We start from the raw sequence: 23,254 nt of genomic DNA on the forward strand, positions 1-23,254 counted from the left end.
GAGCTCTGGCAGCCTTGGGGCTGTGCCCACTGCCCTGGGGAGCCTGGGCAGTGCCCAACCAGCCTCTGGGGGAAGAACCTTTGCCTGAGATCCAACCTGACCCTGCCCTGACACAGCTCCAGGCCACTTTTCTTGCCCATGAAGCCCTGCTGGGCCAGATGGATGGGGAAGCAGTGCTCAACTTTCCATGGAGGGGTGCCTGGAGCTCCGGGGCTGAGACACCCTGGGGAGCCAACGCTTCAGGCAGCTCCTCCCTGGGGCCTGGAGCTCCAGCACGTTGCAGCTTCTCCGAGCCTGCCTGACATCACCACAGTGGAACAAGCAAACAAAATGCCTGTAATCCAGAGGAGAACGTGAGCAGGGCGATAACTCACCCGCCGCTGTGCTCATTCAGCCCGGGGGAGGGAGGCAGGAGCTATTTATAGCCGGGAGATTGCTAAGAACTGGCACGGGAGAGCCTTCAGCGGCTCCATTCAGCTCATTTACACCTCCCACAAAGAAGACAAAGCAAGGCTCTTTGAAGGACTGCCAACCTGCTGCCATCTGAGTCAGTCACTCAGCCACAGCCTCTCGTGCAGCCTCAAGGACTGGATTCACAGCTCAGTTACCCCCCCGGCTGACTGCGGCACCAAGGTCACACCAGTGCTGCTAAAGTCACCATCTACCCTCTCCATCCCTCCACACATCATCAAGACCCCCAAATCCTCTGCCTCTGGCATGGGAAAAGATCATTTACCCTCAGTTTTGGGGCTCCCTGTGCTGGTCAGACTTCCCAGGCTCCTTGGGAAAGGAGGGAGCTGCCCCAGCAACGAGCTGCACGTTCGCTAAGTGCTGAAAAGTTTCTCTGATGTCAAAAATGGGACATGTTTTAAACCTCTGGACTTCTTCTGCATGGCAATATTTTAGTTGTTGTATAAATAAAAAATCCTGTATGTTATAATGGCTTTCTGAATTTGGTCAGTAGTAGATGAATGAATGAGACCTAAAAATGAACGGCCCTACCTGAGTTTTAACCACACACTGACCTCCCTGGGACCCCTGGAATTGGCACTGCAAGGCCCAGGATGGGTGTTATATCGGGAATGACAGAGGGGTGGCATCTTCCCCCTGGAAGGGACCTCAAAGCCCATCCAGTCCCACCCCCTGCCATGGGCAGAGACACCTCCCACTAGCCCAGGTTGCTGCAAGCCCCGTCCAACCTGGCCTTGGACACTTCCAGGGATTCCAGGGGCAACCACAGCTTCTCTGGGATGGTTGCTGATTTATTAGGGGATGGTTGTGGTGCTGATTTAGGGGATGGTTGTGGTGCTGATTTAGGGGATGGTTGTGGTGCTGATTTAGGGGATGGTTGTGGTGCTGATTTAGGGCAAGTTGTGGTGCTGATTTAGGGATGGTTGTTGTGCTGATTTATTATGGGATGGTTGTGGTGCTGATTTAGGGGAGGGCTGTGGTGCTGATTCAGGGATGGTTGTGGTGCTGATTTAGGAGATGGTTGTGGTGCTGATTTTAGGGAGGGTTGTGGTGCTGATTTATTAGGGGATGGTTCTGGTGTTGATTTAGGAGATGGTTGTGGTGCTGACTTAGGGATGCTTGTGGTGCTGATTTAGGGCAAGTTGTGGTGCTGATTTAGAAGATGGTTGTGGTGCTGATGTAGGGCAGGGTTGTGGTGCTGATTTAGGGCAGGGTTGTGGTGCTGATTTAGGGCAGGGTTGTGGTGCCAGCCCATGTTCAGGTGATCCATGGAGGTGATGAGGGCAGTGCTGGAGAGAGGGAGGTGTTGACAGAGACACAACTGAAATGTGCCCGAGCCCAGGGAAGGTGTGGGGCTGAAGCCACTCCAAGGAGCCCAGGGAGATGCCACTGGGTTGAACGTTGTTTTCTCTGACCCTTTGCCAACACATCTCCCAGATGGTGGCAGATTAGTTGGGTTTGTAGTTCCAACGTGCAGGTTTCCTCCCCCCTCCTGGTCCCTCACAGTCCCACGCCCCACTGACCAGACTGGGGAGCTGATGGTATCTGGGCCAGGCAGCTCATTTGAGGAACAAAGTGGGAGCACATTCCAGGGAAGGACTGTCCCAACAGCAGGGCTGACACAGGAGCAAAGCAAACACTGAACATGCATTTATGAGACCCCTCCAGGGGGCTTCTGCCTCCTCTGGGCATCCCCTGGGGATTGATATTTATCTCCCTGAGATTCTTTCAGCTGCTGCTCTGAGCTTCTCATTACCCCAGGCTTTAATGAGGCTTGGGCTCATGGGGGTCACATTTCTCATCCTCCAAAGAATTCAATGAGCTGGAGAGCAGTGGTGTCTCAAGGCATCCCAGGTGATTTATACCCCATGGTTTGCATTCCAGTGGCCAGGAAAACCCCCACAGGGTGCCCATGGGAGACAGGAATACCTGCAGAACACTGACTTTCACCTTGGGGTGGCTGGGGGAAGGAGGAACTCTGACCTTTCCAGACACCCTGTGTGTGCCATGGCAGGAGCACAGGCCCAGAAATGTTCCTCCCCAGCCTGGAGGGTTATCACGTTTGGGATTTATAGAACCAAATTTATAGATTTATAGCCCAGAAATGCTCCTCCCCAGCCTGGAGGGTTATCAGGTTTGGGATTTATAGAACCATAGAATGGTGTGGGTTGGAAGGGACCATCTAGTTCCACCCCCCTTGCCATGGACAGGGACAAACTAATCCACCTGAGCATATATTTTTGGAAATCAGATCCCTGTGTCCAAACTCATCATTGTTTGCCTCAGTCACGAGCAGGAGACACCGTCAGGGGGTGGAGGCAGGTCAAGGGAAGCCTTTCAGAGTCCTGCCCAGGGGTTCACCAGGTGCAATGCTCTGATCTTGTGCTAAAGGGGACAAAGCCCAACTGACCTTCACATCCTGAAGCATTAACAAGAACTGCTGCTGGACAGAGAGCATGGGAAGGAACAGGAATTCAGGACCTGGAAACCTTCTCACTAAGGTAGAGCAGGCACAGCAAAGGTGTTTTCTGCTCATGGCATTATCCACACTCAGAATAAAAAAAGATGCTGAGACTAAGAAACCCACTGGGATTTGCCACTCTGTGTAAGGCTAAAGCAGGACAGTGATGATTAAAGTAGTTCCCTGTGTCATTAATAAATGGGCATGGAGATCACCATTCCCTTCCCCCCTCCACTAAACTGTTGCTGTGTAGGATCATGAGAAGTTTCTTGCTGGTCATTTTGCTTGTGGGCTCCAAATCCTCATCTGCTGGAGCCAGAGGGAGACACAATTCCACAGACATGAGCCATCCCCTTTGTGATCAAAGGTTGGACTCAGTTACCAGGAGTTCATCATTTTAACCTGGAGAAAAGGAGGCTCAGGGGGGACCTTCTGGCTCTGCAACCCCCTGACAGGAGGGGGGAGCCGGGGGGGGTCGGGCTCTGCTCCCAGAGAACAAGGGACAGGAGGAGAGGGAACGGCCTCAAGCTGTGCCAGGGGAGGGTCAGGTTGGACATCAGCAGGAATTTCTCCATGGAAAGGGTGGTGAGGCCTTGGCAGGGGCTGCCCAGGGAGGTTTGGAGTCCCCACCCCTGGAGGTGTCCCAGGAAGGCCTGGCTGTGGCACTCAGTGCTCTGGGCTGGGGGACAAGGTGGGCATTGGGCACAGGGGGGACTTGATGGGCTGGGAGGGCTTTTCCATCCTTAATGACTCTGAGATTCTCTGTTTCTGTTCTCCTGAGGCCACTACCAGAGTTAGAAATGTTCATTGGCACCTCTGTGACAACAGGCCCTGGCAGGAGGGTGGGTTTGGTTATTCCAGGCTGTGTGAATGGAAGTGGTTCACAGGGGGCTTCCAGGGTCCTGGGAGCATCTCAGTGACCCTCCTGACACCGAGACTGGTCACAACAATTAATTATCAAAGCTCTGTGTAGCAACAGATACAAACCCCATAGGGACACACAGACCAGTGCCCATCCCTGCTTTGGTTGCATCTCCCTTCCACAGTGGCACCCCTGGCCCTTGTGCCCTGTGGGGAAGGGCAGTGCCACTGTCCCCTCTTTGAATCCCATTGCTCTGATTTCCTGGGCAATCTCGACTGATGTGAGTAGAAATAACTGTGAATAAATCCCAGATATGCACATTCCCAGACCTGGAAGCTGGTTTTACAGGGACCAGACTGTAGGACAACAGCCACAAGTGATTAACTCCCTTTTAGGAAACAAGGCTCATTTGTTACTCATTCTTTGTGAGAACAGGAACCAAACCCCTCAGTGAGGGTGAGAACCATGGGGTCCTGCCTGCCAGCCCCGGGCACCCACTGCTGCAGGGACAGGACTGTTCTTGTCCTCCTGAGTTGCCCATTGCAACCCTTCACACAGTCCCAGCCCTCCTGCAATCCCCTGGGATCACCCTGCCTTGGAGCAGGAATTGCTCCTGACAGGACCCTCATTTTCTCTGGGAAGGATTCAGGCTCAAATCTTCTCCTCAGACCTCCTGATCTCCTGATCTTCGACAGCCTCCACAGGCCTTTGCTCCACATGCAATTTCCTGACTAAAGGATTTAGTCCATGGTTGTAAGGACCTGGCCAGGGGGGCCCAGCCCAGCCCAGCCTGCTCTCCTGAGCTCAGCAGATCTCCTGGGAGGATGCACAGGATGGTTTTACCCCCTCACCCAGCAGCTGGATGGAAATCCTGCTCATTAGAGTCACAGAATCATTCAGGTTGGAAAAGATCATCAAGTCCAACCATCACCTCGGCAGAACCACCACGGTCACCATCAAACCATGGCCTCCAGTGCAACATCCACACGTTTTCTGAACACTTCCAGGGATGGTGCCTCCACCCCTGCCCTGGGCAGCCTGTGCCAGCTTGACAACCCTTTCCACGAAGAAATTATCCCTAATGTCCCATCTAAACCTCTCCTGGCACAACTTGAGGCTGTTTCCTCTCATCCTGTTATTTGTTACCTGTGAGAAGAGACCAACCACCCCAGCTCCCCCCTCCTGTCAGGGAGTTCTAGAGGGCAAAAAGGTCCCCCCTGAGCCTCCTCCTCTCCAGGATGAGCCCCCCCAGCTCCCTCGGCTGCTCCTCATCAGACTTGTGCTCCAGACCCTTCCCCAGCTCCGTTGCCCTTGTGCCCATTGATCCATCTGGTCACCAAAAGCAGTGTCATGTCAGACAGATGACAGAAATATTATGATTAATTGAACCAGAGTCAGCTCCAAGTTCCTTTCATGCCTTGTCTGACAGCTCTGTGCTTTAACCCAGCATCCCACAGCACAAAGTTGTGCCAGGTCATCTTCCTTCCCCCTCCTTGTCCCCCCCCAGGTATTCCAGGCTCCAGCCCAGGCAGGTCAGTGGTGGTGTTTGGGCTCTGTGACCACTGAGTTCTGTAACCTTGACCACTGCAGGTGCTTGGCTCCCACCAGGAGCTGAGGGGTTTAGACAGCTCAGAAACTGCCACTGGGGAAAATCAGAGTGGATCTTCTGCTCCTGGACCACAGGGACACAGGGAGCTACAGGGGAATTCTCTTCCCAAAGGCACAGCTCTGCCTGGAAATGAGACCAACACCACTTGTATCAGATATAGATCAAGGGCTGGTTTTGGATGGGACTGTGGGAAGAGCTGTTTTCCATCTTTAGGAAGTAACTCAGAGCTTCAAAGGGTCGTTTGAGCAGCTGGTAACCAGAAGGAAAATTCCCATCCCTCGCAGCAGAACACAACCTGGACTAAAGCTGGGGTGGGAAAAAGATCCAGCATTCCCTGATTCTCCTGCAACCCCTGGCTGCTTCCACCCTAAGAAGATGAAAGAAATGATCATGAACCAAGAAAAGCTTCCCAAACTCCAGGCCCAAGTGGGATGGGGCAACCCTGGATATACAAAAAAACAGGGAACAAGATGCTGCAGAGCAGAGCTGCAGGAAGGGCCCTGGGGGTCCTGGTAGGTGCCAGTTGTCCCTGAGTCAGCAGTGCCCTGGCAGCCAGGAGGGACATCCCTGTCCTGGGGGCATCAGGGAGGGGATTGTCCCGCTCTGCTCTGCCCTTGGGGCGGCCTCACCTCAACATTGGGGCAGTTTGGGGGGACACAATGGAGGGAAGGGATTGAGCCATTGGAGAGTGTCCAAAGGAGGCAAAGAGATGGGGAAGGGCCTGGATTTGAAGCCGTGGGAGGACACTGAGGGCCCTTGGTGTGTTCAGCTGGAGCAGAGGAGACTGAGGGGAGACCTCAGTGCAGTTCCAACTGCCTGGGCAGGGGCAGAGGAGGGGCAGGGACTGAGCTCTGCTCTGGGGGGAGCAGGGACAGCAGCCAGGGAACGGCTGGAGCTGTGTCAGGGCAGGCTCAGGTTGGATCTCAGGCAAAGGTTCTTCCCCCAGAGGCTGGTTGGGCACTGCCCAGGCTCCCCAGGGCAGTGGGCACAGCCCCAAGGCTGCCAGAGCTCCAGGATGGGTTGGACAACGCCCTGAGGGACAGGGTGGGATTGTTGCAGTGTCTGTGCAGGGCCAGGAGTTGGATGGATGATCCTTGTCCTTCCAGCTCAGGATATTCAATCCCTCTATGATTCTACCTGCAGATTTTGCACCTCAAAGCCCACCTCCAGCCCAGCCTTCCTCCTCCTGCTCCTCTGAGCACCATCCAAGTGCTGAGGCTCCAGTTGAGCCCTGTGCAGGCTTTGCCTCCTCTCTGTCCCTGGGATCCATGGTCAGTCGGTGTGCAGGGAATCCGCAGTGCCACAGGTGAGTGCAGCCCCCCCATGGCTCATCCATTCTCTCCCTGGCACATTGTTTTCATTCCTTGCCCACGAGCGTTTCCCAGCGAGCCGATTATGTCACTCATTAACCTCCCAGACCTCTTTATTCTCCCGATGCTTTTGTCAGGCCAGCACGTTCATATTTCGGCTGAGCCTCAAGAACAAAGAGTCCCCACTAATTCCTCTCTGCTTAGTCATGCCCGAGTCACGTAGAAAGCCATTACCAAAATTGGTCCAGCGAGGCTGCCAGCCCTGAGCCCCAGCCCGGCTGTGCGGGCAGATTTGCATATCAGCGAGCAGGGAGGAGGCTCGGGGCACGCAGCTCTCACCGCAAGGGAGGTGTTTCTTCACTGCTCCGAGTGTTTGTAGAGTCAGAGCCTTTCCCCAAACACTGGAGATAATCCTCCCATCTGGCCTGTCCTCCCACAAGATTTTATCCTCTCTCAGCACTTTGTGTCAAGGCCCAGCTAAGCTGGCATCTCAGTGGATTAAAATCCATTTTCTTTTGATTGACCACATGGAGGGATTTGCTTCTTGACAGCTCAGGAACGTGGTGCTGTGAAGGCATCCCCTGGCCCTCCTCACACCTACGTGCTGAGAGGCATCCTCTTGGAACGATGCTGGGGTGCAGTAGGTGCTCCCAGCCTGCTGCATCATCCCTGCCCCGCTCTGCCCAGCCTGGGACAGGCAGCACATCCTCCAGCAGCACAGCAGAGGGTCTGCAAGGAGACACCAGCCTCTGTGGGCTCATGGAACACCTCTGCTTCAGAGCACAGAGTGAGGTTTCTGCAGTGCTGATCATAGAACCATGGAATATTCAGAGTTGGGAGGGACCCCCAGGGATTATCCATCCAACCCCTGGCCCTACACAGACACCTCAACAATCCCACCCTGGCCCTCAGAGCGTTGTCCAAACCCTCCTGGAGCTCTGGCAGCCTTGGGGCTGTGCCCACTGCCCTGGGGAGCCTGGGCAGTGCCCAACCAGCCTCTGGGGGAAGAACCTTTGCCTGAGATCCAACCTGAGCCTGCCCTGACACAGCTCCAGCTGTTCCCTGGGTGCTGTCCCTGCTCCCCCAGATTGGAGCTGCCCCTCTGCTGCCCCTCATGAAGAAGCTCCACTGCAGCAGCCACAGGTTTCCTCCAGAAGAAAGTCAGTTCATCATCTCCAGGCTGCATTCCCAGCCCCTTCTCTAAACCCATTGAGAAAGCTCCTCCGTGGAATTATTTTCTTCTCAATTAGGATTTAAGCTTTCCAGTTTTACCTTAAAGCTCCACAGAGAAACCTCCTTTCTAAGCATGGAAGCTGAGAGTCTCACAGCACCACATGAATCCAGAGCCTGGGATTTTAAGGCAGATTTTTGTAAGACTTGCAATCACACTCTTGTGGCCAGTGTTGATGCATTTCTGAGGTGAGCCAGTGTCCCCAAAACCAGTGTTGTGCCTCAGCCTGAGAGTTTGTGTTGCTTGCACGGGGGAGCAGGTTTGAGAAGCTGAAGCTCAGAGTGACTAAGCTGATCCCAAGGCTGGGGCCCCTCTGCTCTGGAGCCAGGCTGGGAGAGCTGGGGGGGTTCCCCTGGAGCAGAGAAGGCTCCAGGGAGAGCTGAGAGCCCCTTGCAGGAGAGCTGGAGAGGGACTGGGGACAAGGGATGAAGGGAGAGGACACAGGGAATGGCTTCCCAGTGCCAGAGGGCAGGGATAGATGGGATATTGGGAAGGAATTGTTGGCTGGGAGGATGGTGAGGCCCTGGCCCAGGTTGCCCAGAGAAGCTGTGGCTGCCCCTGGATCCCTGGAAGTGTCCAAGGCCAGGTTGGACGGGGCTTGGAGCAACCTGGGCTAGTGGAAGGTGTCCCTGCCCATGGCAGGGGGTGGAATGAGATGGGCTTTAAGGTCCCTTCCAACCCAAACCATTCCATGCTTCTGTGACCTTGCCTTCTTCCCCATGGGTGTGATCCCCTCTTGCTGTGACATGGCCATGGAGGAAGCACCTCCAGCAGTGCTACTGTGGCTCTGGGTTACCTGGGAAGAGCCCAGGACACCAAGCCCTGGGAATCAGTGAAGGGCTGGGTGCAGCAGGCCCTGCTCTGACAGAGCAGATCTGTGCCTTAGGGTTGCTCTGCTGGGTGGGGTATTCTCCTGGCTGCAGGAATGTGAGCTCTCCATGAACTGTCATCTGAACAGTTATTGTTCAAAGGGCCTCGTGTTAACTCAGCTTTGTGTTTCATCATCTGTCTGCAGCTCCCATCCCCCTTCCTTAGGTGGCATCTGTCACCACACAGATAAATCAGATGCCTCCCAGGGCTGCCACAGCTCAGAATTTTCACACCTCTCTCATTATGCCATTAACCCAGGGCAGATCCTCCTCCTGTGCCTCTGCTCATCCCTCTGACATGGCCAGACCAAGGCTCTGCTGTATCATGTCCAGACAACGAAGCTCAGGAGGCATTTGCTGCTGCCTGTAACTCCTGTGCAGAGCAGCCTGGATTGCTGGCAGGGAATTACAGAGGTTTGAGCCTAAAAACATGGGATTTGAACAACTGCAGAGGCAGGGCAGAGGGTGTCTGAGCCAGAGCTGAGCCTCAACAGCCCCTCCTGGCTCAGAACTCAGCAGGGCAAATGTTACCAGTAGGTTCTAAAGCTGTTCCTGATGGACTCTGTTCCTTCTTGCTTCAGTCCTGCTGAGTGTGGTGGGAGCACTGAGCCTGTGCTGGAGGCTGCAGGGCCCCCAGTGAAAGGCCAAGTTGTCCTTCTGCACCTTCCACACCAAATCAGAATCAAAGCTACGTTTGGAAAGACTTTTCTGAAATGAACTTTGCACAGTGGACACACCTTCAAAGGCCACAGACAACTTCAGATGTTTTGGTTCTGAGGTGTCCAGCACTTTGGAGGAAGGTGGGTTTGGAGTGCACTGACAGACCCCCTCTGAAGGCACATCCCTCCAGCTCCCTCTGCACATTCCAACCAATGTCAAACAGGCTCCTTGTCATCTTGATGCTGTGGATGCTTTTTGGGTACATCAACTTGTTGAGACTCTTGGGGCCTCCTCAGGGTCCTGAAAAAGTCTTGGATTCTGAAGAGCCGTTGATAATAACACACAGTCCCTTCTCTGCATCCAACTTCCCCTCCTTCCTTTCACAGACAACAAAGCTCCAGCTGATCCAGAACAAGGTCTCCTCCACATGTCATTCCAAAGAAGGCCTTGGCTTTCAATTCACCACTCTCAGCCTCTGGTGGGACTGCAAAGGTGAAAATGTGTCCCTCCTTCCCTTGACAGGACAGTCTAAATGCCTTTAGACTGAGAGAGGTTAGGATTAGATATTAGGGAGAAATTCTTCCCTGTGAGGTGGGGAGGCCCTGGCACAGGTTGCCCAGAGAAGCTGTGGCCGCCCCATCCCTGGAAGTGTCCAAGGCCAGGATGGACGGGGCTTGGAGCAACCTGGGCTGGTGGAAGGTGTCCCTGCCCATGGCAGGGGGTGGAATGAGATGGGCTTTAAGGTCCCTTCCAACCCAAATGATTCCATGATTCCAAGATCTTTCCTCCAGGAATCAGCTCTATGGAGTGGTAACACCCAGGTACCTTTAATTTGCAGCCCAGTCATGCATGGCCTTCCACAAACTTCATCCTGAGCATCTGCTTGGGTTTTCTCAGTGTCCCCTCCCAGGACTGACCTCTCCTCAGTGCCCCTGACCCCGTGGGGACCAGTTTGTCCTTCTCAACCAACCAATCTCACCTTGCACTTGCAAACACCAGCCTTCTGCTCTGTCAGCTGAAGAATTTCTGAAGGGATTTGGGAGCAAATGAGTTCTATCACACAAGGGCCATGTCTGTTAACATCTCCTGAAATGCTGGATTTCAGCTCAGGGGCACAGGCATTTGTGTTCACTTCACTGCAGATTATTTCAGGGAGCACACACACACACACACACACACACACTCACACACTCACTCACTCACTCACACGCTTCTCTCATGAAAACTACTTTTGTTCTGTCTTGTTTTGTTCTCTTACACAATAAAAAAATCTTCCTTTGCTCACCTTGTACAGAGAAACACAGGTTTTGCCAACAACTCTCCTAAGAGACACCCTGCAGGGATATCCTGTCTGCACTCTTCCTAGCATTAAGCAGAGGGTGGAAGTCTGCATTTGGGGAGCTATCAAACACCCACTCCCTTTGCCACGTTGCCAGTGTTATCAGTGTTTGTCCCTGCTCTGTGTCCTTCAATGGACTGCTGAATTCCTTTCCAAAATGTCATAAACCAACTGTGTTGTTTTAGGGGAGAGCAGAACAATCTGAGCGTGGTGGGGAAGGTTTGGGCCATGAGGATGTGCACGTACCCCGTGTAGGGTGTCTGTGGTGCAGCAGCAGAAACATGAGTGTCAAAAGGCCTGGGGTGTAGACAAGATTCTTGTGTGCACTCCTTTGGAGCAACGTCAGCGCCCAGGAGCCCAAAGCACCTCCAGTGTTGGGTGGCAGCTCGGGTTTTAGGTTTCCCAAGGATGCCTCATGCGAGGCTTGAGCACTTAATCCCCTCTGGATTGAGCTCTTTGGCCATGGGGAGCTGCTTGTGCACAAGCCCTGGAGAGACTCTTAAACTGGGCGTTCCCCACTTTCTGTTTTTTTGGCAAGACCTGCCCCATTAGGCATGTGCAGGGCCTGCCAAACCCACACAAAAGCCGGCAGGGATGAGCCCTCAGACGTGTGTGTGTACGAGCAGCCTCCAAACCCAGCGGTTACAGCACCTTCCTGGGCTGGGGGAGAGGCCAAGTGGGAAGAACTTCACCTGGTTTATGCCCTGGGCTTAAACACAGAGCCCTCGTGGCAGGAGACACTGAGGTTTTGGGGATGGGGCTTCGTATCTTTCCTTAAATATTGGCTACAGTAGAAGCTTGGAAACAAGTGGGGTAGAGCGGGAAAAGAGGGAGAGGTCTTTTTCTTCCAGGACCTAATTTTTCATGGGAAGCCCCTGACCAGTTCTAGCATTGAACTTCTGGAGAACAGTCAGAGTTCATGCTCTTCCTGGTGCCCAACCCCCCTCTCTGTATTTCCCACCAATTTAGGCAGAAACTGCTCAAACTGGGCCTTCTCTGAGTCCTGACTCCCCTCACGTGTGGCAGCGCTGTGTGGATTCAGCATCTGAGACAAAAGCACCTCTGAAAATTCATGTTTCTAAAGCATCCTTGTCTTGCCATGCTGGCAGGAGATGCCTAAAGTTAAAAATCTGTGTTTTGGCCTTTCCCAGGGAAGTCTGCAGCAGAGAAATGGGGCTGAATGTCTGTTTTCTAACTCAGCGGATCTGCACTACTTGGTGGTCATCACCTTGGCAAGCTTAAGGACCTGTGTGGCAGAACAATGAGGGTTATTGAGGAGGCAAGTGAAGGGGTGGGGAAATTTGGGTCTGTGGGAGGGCACTGAGAAGCACAGCTGACCTACAGCTGAGCTGAGCTCAACCTGAGCCCACTGGAGAAAAGGCTGAAGGGATTGACTCGGGGTCGTGCAGGAGGCAGAGATGATGCTCTGAGAGGGGAAGGGAAAGCTGGTCCCTGGTGTGGTGGAAGGTGGGATTTGCTGGGTCCCTGGTGTGGTGGAAGGTGGGGTTTGCTGGTCCCTGGTGTGGTGGAAGGTGGGGTTTGCTGGTCCCTGCTGTGGTGGAAGGTGGGATTTGCTGGTCCCTGCTGTGGTGGAAGGTGGGATTTGCTGGTCCCTGGTGTGGTGGGTAGGGCAGGGGGACCATGGGAAGTGCAGGCATGGACAAGGCAGGGAGAGCTCAGCAGAGGGCACGGGGACTGTGGAAGGGCTGGGGGAGATGTGGCTCAGGCCACCTGCTGTCTGTTATTTGGCTTTCAGAGAAAGCATCCAAACCTTTCCTTAGTAAGACCCTGAAAAAGGAGTCTGTGACCACCTCAAGGACCTCTGCATTTCCTGACACCTTCTCAAGCCCTGGCCCTGCTGGAAGGTGCAGGTGGGATTTGAGCAGGCTGTTCCCTGCATCCAGCTCTCCGAGCTGCACTTGGGTTCTCAGTATCCATGGAAGCATGCCAGGAACCCCCTGGACCATCCAGGTGGGCTGGGACTGGCCTGCTCAGCCACCCCTTGGCTTATCCCTGCAGATCTCATTGATCATAGAATTGTTAAGGCTGGAAAAGCCCTCTAAGGTCATCAAGTCCAAGTGTCAACCCCCCACTGTGTTCCACATGTCCCCAAGTGCCACATCCACAGTCTGTTGAACACTTCCAGCCGTGGGGACTCCACCACAGCTGAGAAATGGTCCCTGTGTTTGGGGCTGAGCTCTCCCTGTCAGAGAGGCTTCAGCACAGGACAGCAGCTGGGCCACAAGGGCTGGATCAAGGTGGGGCAGTTTGGACGAATCCATGGCAGCATCCCAAGAGGCTACAAAGGTTTTCCCAGGAGAAGTGCTGGTGCTGGAACACTGTAAAACATGAACACTGAGAACGTCTTGGTTTCCCCCCTGAATTAATGGCAGAGCAAGAAACGAAGTCCAAGGCTTTTGAATCAGTTTGTTGCCTTCAGTAAAGTTATTTCAGCTCCCAGTCCTGCAAAATGATTGAATTTGTTTAATTTTCCCCAGTGGTCAGAGAGAGGAGCTTGTGAGGGGCTAAGAAGCTTTTTGGGTGTCCTTGCCCATGACACTGAGAACTCCTCTCTTCCCCAGCCTCGGCTGGGACTGATCTCCTGCATCAGCAGGTGAGAGCCCACGGTGTGCAGGGAATGCTGGGCAGGAGGAATGTGCATCCCCACGGGATTCCTGGTAGAGAAAACCACCCCGCAAACACAGCAGGGGTTATTTTGAGCAATCCCCGAGGTTATAAATGAGGTTATTTTGAGCAATCCCCGGGGTTATAAATAGCACCAGCCCTGGGGGAGCCGTGTCCTCTCACCTCCTCAGTCTGCCTTGTTTTCTCCCGGGCTTCCCATTATCTCCAGGAACAGGGGAGGTGGTTTGTGGCATCCCAGAGGTGTCAGACATAACTAAAGTGTGGCCTTCAGAGCAAACCCACTGCCAGCAACCCCCTGCTCCTGCCCAGCAGCTTCCCTCGGACACCTGGTCCCTCAGAGCCATCACAGGCAGACAAGGAGTTCCTGGAGCAAACAGACAAAACAAGGCAAGGAAAAGGACAAGATTCCCTCCTTTCTTCTCTTCTCCACCATTTTTATACTGGGAAATTCAGACACTTCATGTTAGAAATGCAGCTACTTCGGGTGGGTTACAGACACAGCCACCACAGTGTTGTTAAACATCCTTTACAAAGACACTGATTGTACTGAAACCACCAAATGAGCAGCAGCAATAACAAAAGGAAGCATTGTTGTGAATTTGCAGTATCTCATATCTACAGTTTTGGAATGGATTATGTTGCTATTATGTTTAAATTTACTTTTCAAAGTGCAACACTTGCCCTAATATATTAAATTCTTTTTCAAGACATGAAAAAATTGGAAGTGGTTGCTCAGAATAATACAAGTCTTAGACCCGAGATAATGTTGCTTATGAGATTTCCTTTTTTTTTTTTTAATATGAAATTCCAAACAGTTTTACATCATTTTATGCCAGAATAGAAAATTGCAGAATTGCCAGTGAAGCAGAAAATCTGGTTGCCACCCTCAGCTTTGATCCCTCTGGACTTGGAGTTAAACACCAATAGTTACAGCACGAACCAGCCTGTAAGAGAGGAGATCATGGCAGGCTGGTTAACCAGTAACTGAAATTACAGTTACATCTGTCCAAGGGCAGAGCCATCCAGCAAAAAGACACTGCTGGCACAGACTGATCCCTTGCCAAGTTTGTGTTGTGATTCCTCAGCACCTAATTACTCTGACTTTAATTAAACTTTCTTGTACAACTTTCCTTGTTTCCTTCCCCGAGCTGCTCCTGCAGACTGGAGTCTCTCATCTCCTACCAAAATTGCAAATAGAGCTGCATGGAAATTATGACCTTCTTGGTTTGCTGGAAATGTTTTTGTGGGGTTTTTTTCGTTTGGTTTGGGGTTTTTTTTCTGAATTCTTTTAAAAAGAAGATGTTTTGAAAAGCTGCGAGTCTGGTTAAAATGTATTTTGACAGGAGAAATTTTTTTTTCCATTACAATTTGGAGTCCCTGAGCAAAGAAAATTAAACAAATTCAAACATCGTGCAACAAATTGATGAAATAATTTTAATATGGTAATAAAAGCTCTGGATTTCATTTCTTAGTCTTCTCATGAGTTGAGGGGAAAACGTAGATATTCTCAGCATTCATATTTTATGGCGTTCCAGCATCAGAAGTTCTTACTGGAAAAGCTTTGGGATACTGTCCTGGATTTACACATTGTTCAGAACAATGGGATCCTCCTCTAGGCGGCACAATCAATACATCAATGCCCCAATAAACCCTATCAATGTTAATAATTAACCACCCGTACAAGTGCTGAGGTGTAAAGGGCACACACTTACATTCTGTTTGTTTTCCTTGCTACTCCTCAGGGTTTATGTCATCCACAGGGACTTTGACAGGCTGGACAGGTGGGTTTGGGACAACTGCAGCGAGTTCAACAAGGCCAAGTGCAAGGCCCTGCCCCTGGACTGGGGGAATCCCAAGCACAGACACAGCCTGGGGTGAAGGGATCCAGAGCAGCCCTGGGGAGAAGGAACTGGGGGTATTTGGGGGTGAAAAACCCAACAGGAGTTGGCAACGCACCTCTGGACCCCAGAACCCCCCCGTGCCCTGGGCTGTGCCAACAGGATTGTGGGCAGCAGGGTGAGGGAGGGGATTCTGCCCCTCTGCTCTGCTCAGGTGAGACCTGAGACCCCCCTGCAGAGCTGCTCCAGCCCTGGGAACAACAGCACAAGGACGTGGAGCTGCTGGAGAGAGTCCAGAGGAGGCCCCGGAGATGCTCCAGGGCTGGAGCCCCTCTGCTCTGGAGCCAGGCTGGGAGAGCTGGGGGGGTTCACCTGGAGCAGAGAAGGCTCCAGGGAGAGCTGAGAGCCCCTTGCAGGGCCTAAAGGGGCTCCAGGAGAGCTGGAGAGGGACTGGGGACAAGGGATGGAGGGACAGGACACAGGGAATGGCTTCCCACTGCCAGAGGGCAGGGATAGATGGGATATTGGGAAGGATGGGAGGGTGGGGAGGCCCTGGCCCAGGTTGCCCAGAGAAGCTGTGGCTGCCCCTGGAATCCCTGGAAGTGTCCAAGGCCAGGTTGGACGGGGCTTGGAGCAACCTGGGCTGGTGGAAGGTGTCCCTGCCCATGGCAGGGGGTGGAATGAGATGGTTTTTAAGGTCCCTTCCAACCCAACCATTCTGGGATTCTGGGATTCTCTGTTTATCTTCTGCCTTGTTCTCTGTGTGAATTCCTGTCTCTGATTTTTGCAGTTTACTTACCCCAACCTACTCCACATATTTCCCCCAAAAACTGACCTAGAAGGAGAGACCTGGAATAAGCTGCTGCCCAAATGAAAACGGGTTGCTTAAGGTGACCTGAGGCATCCTGCTGGGATCTGAAGTGGCTCCTGGCTGTTGCTGTGCCTGCAGCCTGGAGCACGTTGGTGTTTGCGGGGAGCAGCTGCTGCAGAAGGGGGGATTTGTGCCTGTCTGGGTGGTAGGACCCCCCCCAAAACTTGTCCCAGCTGGAATTCCTTGTGTTGCACAAGCTGTTCTCCTGCACTTGCTGCGAAGGATTGGGCTCACAAAGCAGTTAGGGCTGGAGACAGCTCCCAGGTGGTGATTAATTGCATGACACCTATTGTAATTATAAATTCCAGGTCACTCATCGTTCTGGAAAGCTGAAGGAGTTCAACCATCAGGGTGGAGTAAAGGCAGACATCCATGTTAAAGTGTTCCAATGAACACTCACCAGACAAGGAATGTCTCCATGGGGCTGTCTAAACACACACAGGGCTTTGCTTTTCTTGCCTTGTGGGCACAGAAAGTGTGTAATCAGGCAGGGACACATTGTAACTGTCAGTCATTTTATTGAAAAAAAACCCTTTTGTAACTGTCAATATTCCCTTTTCCATCCACAGAGAAAGGGTGAACATGCTTTTCTTCTACCTCCAGGTAGTGAGGAAGGAGCAGGAGGAGTTCACAGCCTTTTGAGTCGTTACATTTTCGAGAGGAGGAACAGCTCGTGCTGAAAATATTCAGCAAATTTCTTGCTGAGCTGCAAGTTTTTCCCAGTGTCTGCCTCTGCCAGAGCTGCCCCAGCACTGTGGAAAGGTGTCATCAGGAGCACAGTTATTATGATTTTAAAATAACACCAGACTGGACCAGAGCAGGTCTGTGGCTCTCACCAGCAGAAGATGCTGAAGAGGGAGGTGGGTAAATCTTGCTATGAGGGATAATGTGTGGCTGCTCCTGCTGTGCCTCATCCAGGTCTAAAATATCAGCAGAGCCCTGGTGTATGAAGTTGAATGTCCCTTCAAAGCTGATCACACATCCATATATTCCCAATATTCCCAGTTTGTCTAGATTTAATTAAAACTGGTGTCCCAGAGGCACATCTTGACTCCCCCCATTTATTTTATTAAAAAACAAGTTACTTTACCATAAATTTAGTTACCCTTGTGTAAGAAAGTCATAATCATCTTACACTAGAGACAGTTCAGTACATTCCAAAGGTCCCTGAGACATTCACTTCTATTTTTCCCCTTCAAAATCCCTGAGGATCACACCTCTCTCACTGCCCTGGAGTTCCCATCAACAGGGTTTCCTGCTGCCTGACAGACACTCCAGGGCAGCCCAGCACTGCCAGAACTCCCAGGACACCAAGCCTGCCCTGTTTAAGTGGCTTCTGAGACCTCCAGTTAAAGGGAGAAGCCCTGCAGGAAGGGACCAGGATTGTCCTCCCCCTTTGCTGTCTCAGAGCCTCTTGTGGCCACTGGAAATTTAAATTTCAGGCAGGAAAGTGCCACCATGTCCTACAGCACAACACCTCTGGTTTGTCCCTTCTGCCTGCAGGACAGAACTGAGATAATCCAGTCCTGCAGGTTACCAGGATGCCAGGCCTGATCCCAGCCTGACTCCCCAGGCACAGGCAGGGCAGGCCCAGGGCAGTGTCCTGACCCAGGGACAGGCACTTTCTGGGGGATGCCACAGCCAGGTTGGCTCTCCTGGATGTGGGAGGTGGTCCTTGCAAAGGCCAGCCCAGCTGCTGCTCCTGCCCCTTCCCACCTCACTGAAAGGATGGAGGCAGCTCATCCCAGGCTGCAGGGTCACTCTGACCCCACCTTCTGTCCTGGGGAGTCCTTCGCCTCTGTAAGAGAAACCTGGTGTCTGTGGGGTGGGGACATGGGGCAGCAGGGCAGCTCTGGCAGCTTTGCATGGCAACTCCAAGCCCTGCCTCTCCCCAGGTCTGAGAGGGACACTGGGTTTCTCTGGGAACGTGGATGGGGAAAACACACAAAAATCTGGAAACTGGAACCAGAGAAAACAACCCTTTGTGGTGTGAAACTGGGACCAGAGAAAACAACCCTTCATGGTGTGAAACTGGGACCAGAGTAAAGAACCCTTGGTGGTGTGTTCAGGCACTGATAGTGCAAACCACGGACAAACACCGAGCAGGGACAAAGCTGTTATCAGCTCAGCAGGCAAACACTCCTGGCTTAATGCTCCTTCCTTTGGGGCTGCCATTTCAGGACTGGCTTGGACTCCTTGAAGTCCTTTTTGCTGTTGAACTCCCATGTCCAGCTCCAGCAAACAGCCCCCACCTCCCCATGGTCCTGCCAGCCACCCTCCTGGAACAACACAGGAGTGACAGCCCAGAGCTTCTGCAGCTCAGAGGAGCCAACTGGGGTCTTGCAGAGCAAATCTTGGAGAGGTGAGAGCAGTGTGGGTTTTCAACAATAGCCCAGTGAGGACTGAAAGCTGCCACAGCCTGTGAGGGCTGCCCAGCTACCCAGTCCTCCCATGGGACCAATCTCCACCAAAAGAAAGGAGCCGAAGGGTAATTCCAGAGCTGCCTCAGGGAATGCCTGGATGCTGCAAGTGAACTTCAGGTGACTCTCCACAGAGCTGACTTTAAGCCAAAATAAGAAAGTCTGGGATCTGGAGGATGGCCCCGTATTGCTCATGTCATTTAGGAGCCTTAAACTTGGTTGAAGTTCTCCAACCACTACTGTTCGTGCAAGGTTGTGTCTCAAAAGCTCCTGGCCATCCTCAGCACCTTTGGGATTGTCAAATCCCTTTGGAATCTCAAAGCCCTGCAGAACCGAGGAGTCTTTTGCCTCCTTGCCCTTACGAGTATCCAGATCCTCGTGTTCACCCTTCTTCACTGTGTGAAATATCTCCTCCAGCCTCCCGGCACCACCACTGGAATTCCTGCCAGTCAGCACAAAGCAGTGATTTATAACAGCTGAAGTGTTGATCTGGGGGTGGGGAGGGGGGGCCATGAAAGTCCCAAAGGAAGCCTCACTTGACAATGTCTCCTTCCTACACTTCCTAACAGCGACTCGGGGGGGAAAATGATCAACTGTGGAAAAATGTTGCTCATGTCCCGGGACAAGAGTTATGGTTATTTGCTGGGCTTCCATCCACCGTGGGGAATTCTGGCTCGTGACATCACCCCATTGTTCCTGCTGGGGCCAAGAACACGCCGGGATCCCGTCTCCTCAATGGTTAAAGCACTTTCCTGTTTGCTCGTTCCTCGTTTCCAAACAGCCGCGTCCACGAATCCTGCACGGGATGTCTCTTGTCTTAAGCTGTTTTGTCCCTTTCGTCATGTCTGCCTGGAACTCCTCACAATGAGGTGAACAATGTACTCCTCCAGTCAGAAACAAAAGGGAAAAAATAACTGCAGGAGGCAAAGCCCAGCTTTGGCATTTAGGACCCTGTGTACGCCTTTGTTCCTTCTTTGGAGCCGTGTTTGTGCAGCACTGGCCCGTCCCTCTGCTCCAGCCTGTTGTTTTCCTTTGTGATTTTAGTGTGGTGATAATGCCAGGAGGGTTGGCCTTGGAAAGCAGTGGCTCCTGCTCTTGACTGGGGAAACAGGGCCGGTTGCAGCAGCAGAGAAGCTTCTCTGTGTCTAAGGGGTGAAGAAGAACCAGCTCCCAGTCCCAGCTGAACCCCCAGCACAGGGTGTGAGTTTGGGCAGTTTTGGGTGCCACAATATAACAGCTAAAGCTGTTAGAGGGTGTCCAAGGGAGGGACACAGAGATGGTGAAGGGTCTGGAGGGGCCATGAGGAGCAGCTGAGGGCACTTGGTGTGTGCAGCTGGAGCAGAGCAGGCTGAGGGCAGAGCTCAGCAGGGGCTGCAGCTCCTCCCCAGGGGCAGCTCCGATCTCTGCTCTGGGGGAGCAGGGACAGCACCCAGGGAAGGGCTGGAGCTGTGTCAGGGCAGGCTCAGGTTGGATCTCAGGGAAAGGTTCTTCCCCCAGAGGCTGGTTGGGCACTGCCCAGGCTCCCCAGGGCAGTGGGCACAGCCCCAAGGCTGCCAGAGCTCCAGGAGGGTTTGGACACCGCCCTGAGGGCCAGGGTGGGATTGTTGGGGTGTCTGTGCAGGGCCAGGGCTTGTACTCATTGACCCTTGTGGTCCCTTTCAACTCAGGATGTTCTGTGATCCTGAAACAGGCAGGATCTTGAAATCACCACAGTCAGACACCAGAATAATCACGGAATCATTAGGGTTGGAAAAGACCTCCAAGTTCATCCAGTCCAACGTGCTGTGTGGGATGGTTGATGCTCAGACATCTGTTTCACCTTATGTCTGGACATTCTTCTTCACAAGCCTAAAGGCAAAAAAACCTTTTTAAAGTATTGTTTTTTCGCAGAAACTCTTTAGTTCTGGACAAGGGTCTCAGAGCAGGGTCAGTTTAAAGCTGTGCTGGTCCATGCAGTGCCAACCCCAGCTCTTCTCTGCAGGGTTCCTCCATCCCTGCACCAAACAGAGACATTCCTCCACAGTTCCACGTCCTTTAGGATCTGTGAAGCACTGGTGCCAAACATCCAGAGGTGTGTGGGTCAGGTTTGTGCCTGCTCAGCACAGGAGGGTATTTCCTGGCAAAAAAAAAAAGAGTTCAGGCTCCATCCAGCACATGTGAACAAGAGGGTGTAACATTTGCTCCATTTTCTGTGACAATCTGTTGGGATTTATGAGAAACGAGGAAAACAGTTGAGAAATCTTGGATGAAAGGTCTGGTTTGTAAAGATGTTTATGCACCTGGCACTGAAGGCAGATACAGGCAGACATCTGGGCACTTGTTTCCTTCCAGCCACACAGCAAGAACTGCAGTTACGTGTAGCTTCAGGTGCTGCTCAGAAATGTGAGCTGAGTGACAGAGCTCTGGCCACAAAAGGTGAAGGAAATTGCTTGAACCAGATGCCCAAATCATCAGGTTAATTTGAGACTCTTTTTCCTTCCTGGAGGCACGAACTCTGTGGGTGACAGGCTCTGCTGCTCCTCTCAGCAAGTGAACCCTGGAAAGCCACAGTCTTGTGGCTCTGTCTCATAATTTGTGCAAACAACTGGTGGCATCTTTTCAAAGAGAGCCCCTTCTTTGACAAAATGATGTAATTTGGTGCCCAGCCTTTCCTCCCTGTGAGCAAATACTGCTGCGTTCCCTTCCCCACGTCCAGGGGATCGGCTTTCACCCTCAGTGACCAGAATGAGGAGCCCGGGAACGGAAGCCAAGGGAGATTTATTATATCACTGAACTGGCATCTGGAATGTCACAGAGTATCCGAGCTCTGACATAACTCTGAAACTTGGCACAGCTGGAATATGGGTTGTAACAGGTAATGCTGCTATTGTATTTCCCTGTTTTCTTTAGGATAATTGTTGCATTGGTACAGAGGTTAAACACTTCCCTCTGCTTGTTTGCCTGTAATACTGAAGCTTTAGTTTATCAGTTATATTTTATTTTTATTATTATATTTTATCTTGCATTTTTATTTATATTATGTTTATATTATTTACTTGTATTATTATATCTTTAATAATGTTAGATTATTTTAAAAGAAAATTTTCACTCTTCTTGATTTTCTCTGCCTGCTGTCCTCTGCTCTGTTATTTTAATGGCATTCCCATATGCACATTTTTCATCTGCTCTGGCCCCCTGTGCCCCCTCAGTTCACCCCCTCTCAGTAAAAGAAGCTCTCAACAGTATCTGTGCCCTCCTGTGCCATCACAGTCAGAGCTGGTTGGTGAATAGAGCAGCAAGGGGTTTTTTTTGATCCTGCAATGGGCTTTCCCCCTCACATCTCCTGTGTGCATTTTGCATGAGTTCAGAGAGGGCTTCCCACACAGAGGGAATGGCAAATCCTCTGGGCATCGCTTGCAGGGCTGCAATCATGACCCATTTGACTTCCCCAGGTGCTGTGAGCAGAAGCCCTGACTCAGACTGCAGCAGTTTTCCATGTTCTGCCTCGTTGCCCTTTTTCTTATTTCTCTTTCCTTTCCCCCTGCACGTGTTACTGGGCAGGAGACTCCCACTGGCTGTAATTGTCACCACCTTCCATCTGCCCACGACAACAGGGCAATAAAAACCTGAACTGCTCATGGTAAACAAATAAAATACACTCCCTTTCCCCAGGAGCCTTTAAGAACATCTCTGGAAAGGCAAGTGCAGTGATTTGGCTTTTCTAACCTGCTTACAGGATTTACCCGAGATTTGGGATGCCTGGAGCTGCAACAGTGGCCCCAGGGGATTCTGGAAGCTGTGATCCATCCCTGTGGTGCTCAGGACCCAACATCTCTCTGGAGAACAGTTTCCTGCTCCTGCCTGACACACACGATGGGCCAGGTGAAGTGGCTTCGAGTGCCACCCCGTGCATGCCAGGAGGTGACTATTTTACACGATTCGTGTGCTAAAAATGTGCAGATACAGTGTCAGAAGGTGCCTCGTGAATCCTGCAGCAAAATCAGACAGCGGGAGGAGAGATTTACTGCAAGAAATTTGAATTGCTCAATGTAGCAAAAGTCTTTGAATTGGTTTAGTGAAAAAAAAAAAGAGAAAAAAACGAGTGTCACTGAACAGCTGCATTTGCATGAGCTGAGAGACAACTCCGAGGAAATGTATCCGTTTATAATTTTACTAAAATAAATTAAATTAAGAAATTTCAAGTAAAAACTTGAAATATACCTTGAATTCTGTCCTGTTTACTCAGTTTAATCCACCCCCAGGAGGTGCCGTGGGGGCCGGGGTCAGTCCCCACAGGTGGGCAGGTGATTGGGGGGATCCCACGGGGGCTCTGCCTGTGTGTGTGTCCTCCTGCCTTCACCTGCAGCTCCGGCAGCACTCGGAACCCCCTGGGGGTCCCACGGTCACCCCCCACCGCATCCCCTCCCCGACACCCGCGGGACTCGTTCTCCCCAAATGCCCTCGGGCGCTGCCCGGACACGAAGGGCAGGGGAGCCCACGCGTGTCCCTGCGGAGGGTGAGGAGGGCAGGGGGCTGTCAGTGTCCTCAGGAGTGGGTCGGTGTCCCTGGGGGGCTGTCGGTGCCCGTGGGAGGTGTCGGTGCCCCCGGGGGTGGGTCGGTGTCCCCAGAGGGTGTCAGTGCCCCCAGGGATGGGTCGGTTCTCCCGGGGGGTGTCGGTTCCCTCAGGG

Source organism: Neopelma chrysocephalum, unplaced genomic scaffold (assembly GCF_003984885.1).
Source record: "Neopelma chrysocephalum unplaced genomic scaffold, ASM398488v2 Primary Assembly neopelma1_95b, whole genome shotgun sequence".
NCBI classification, from domain to species: Eukaryota; Metazoa; Chordata; class Aves; order Passeriformes; family Pipridae; genus Neopelma; species Neopelma chrysocephalum.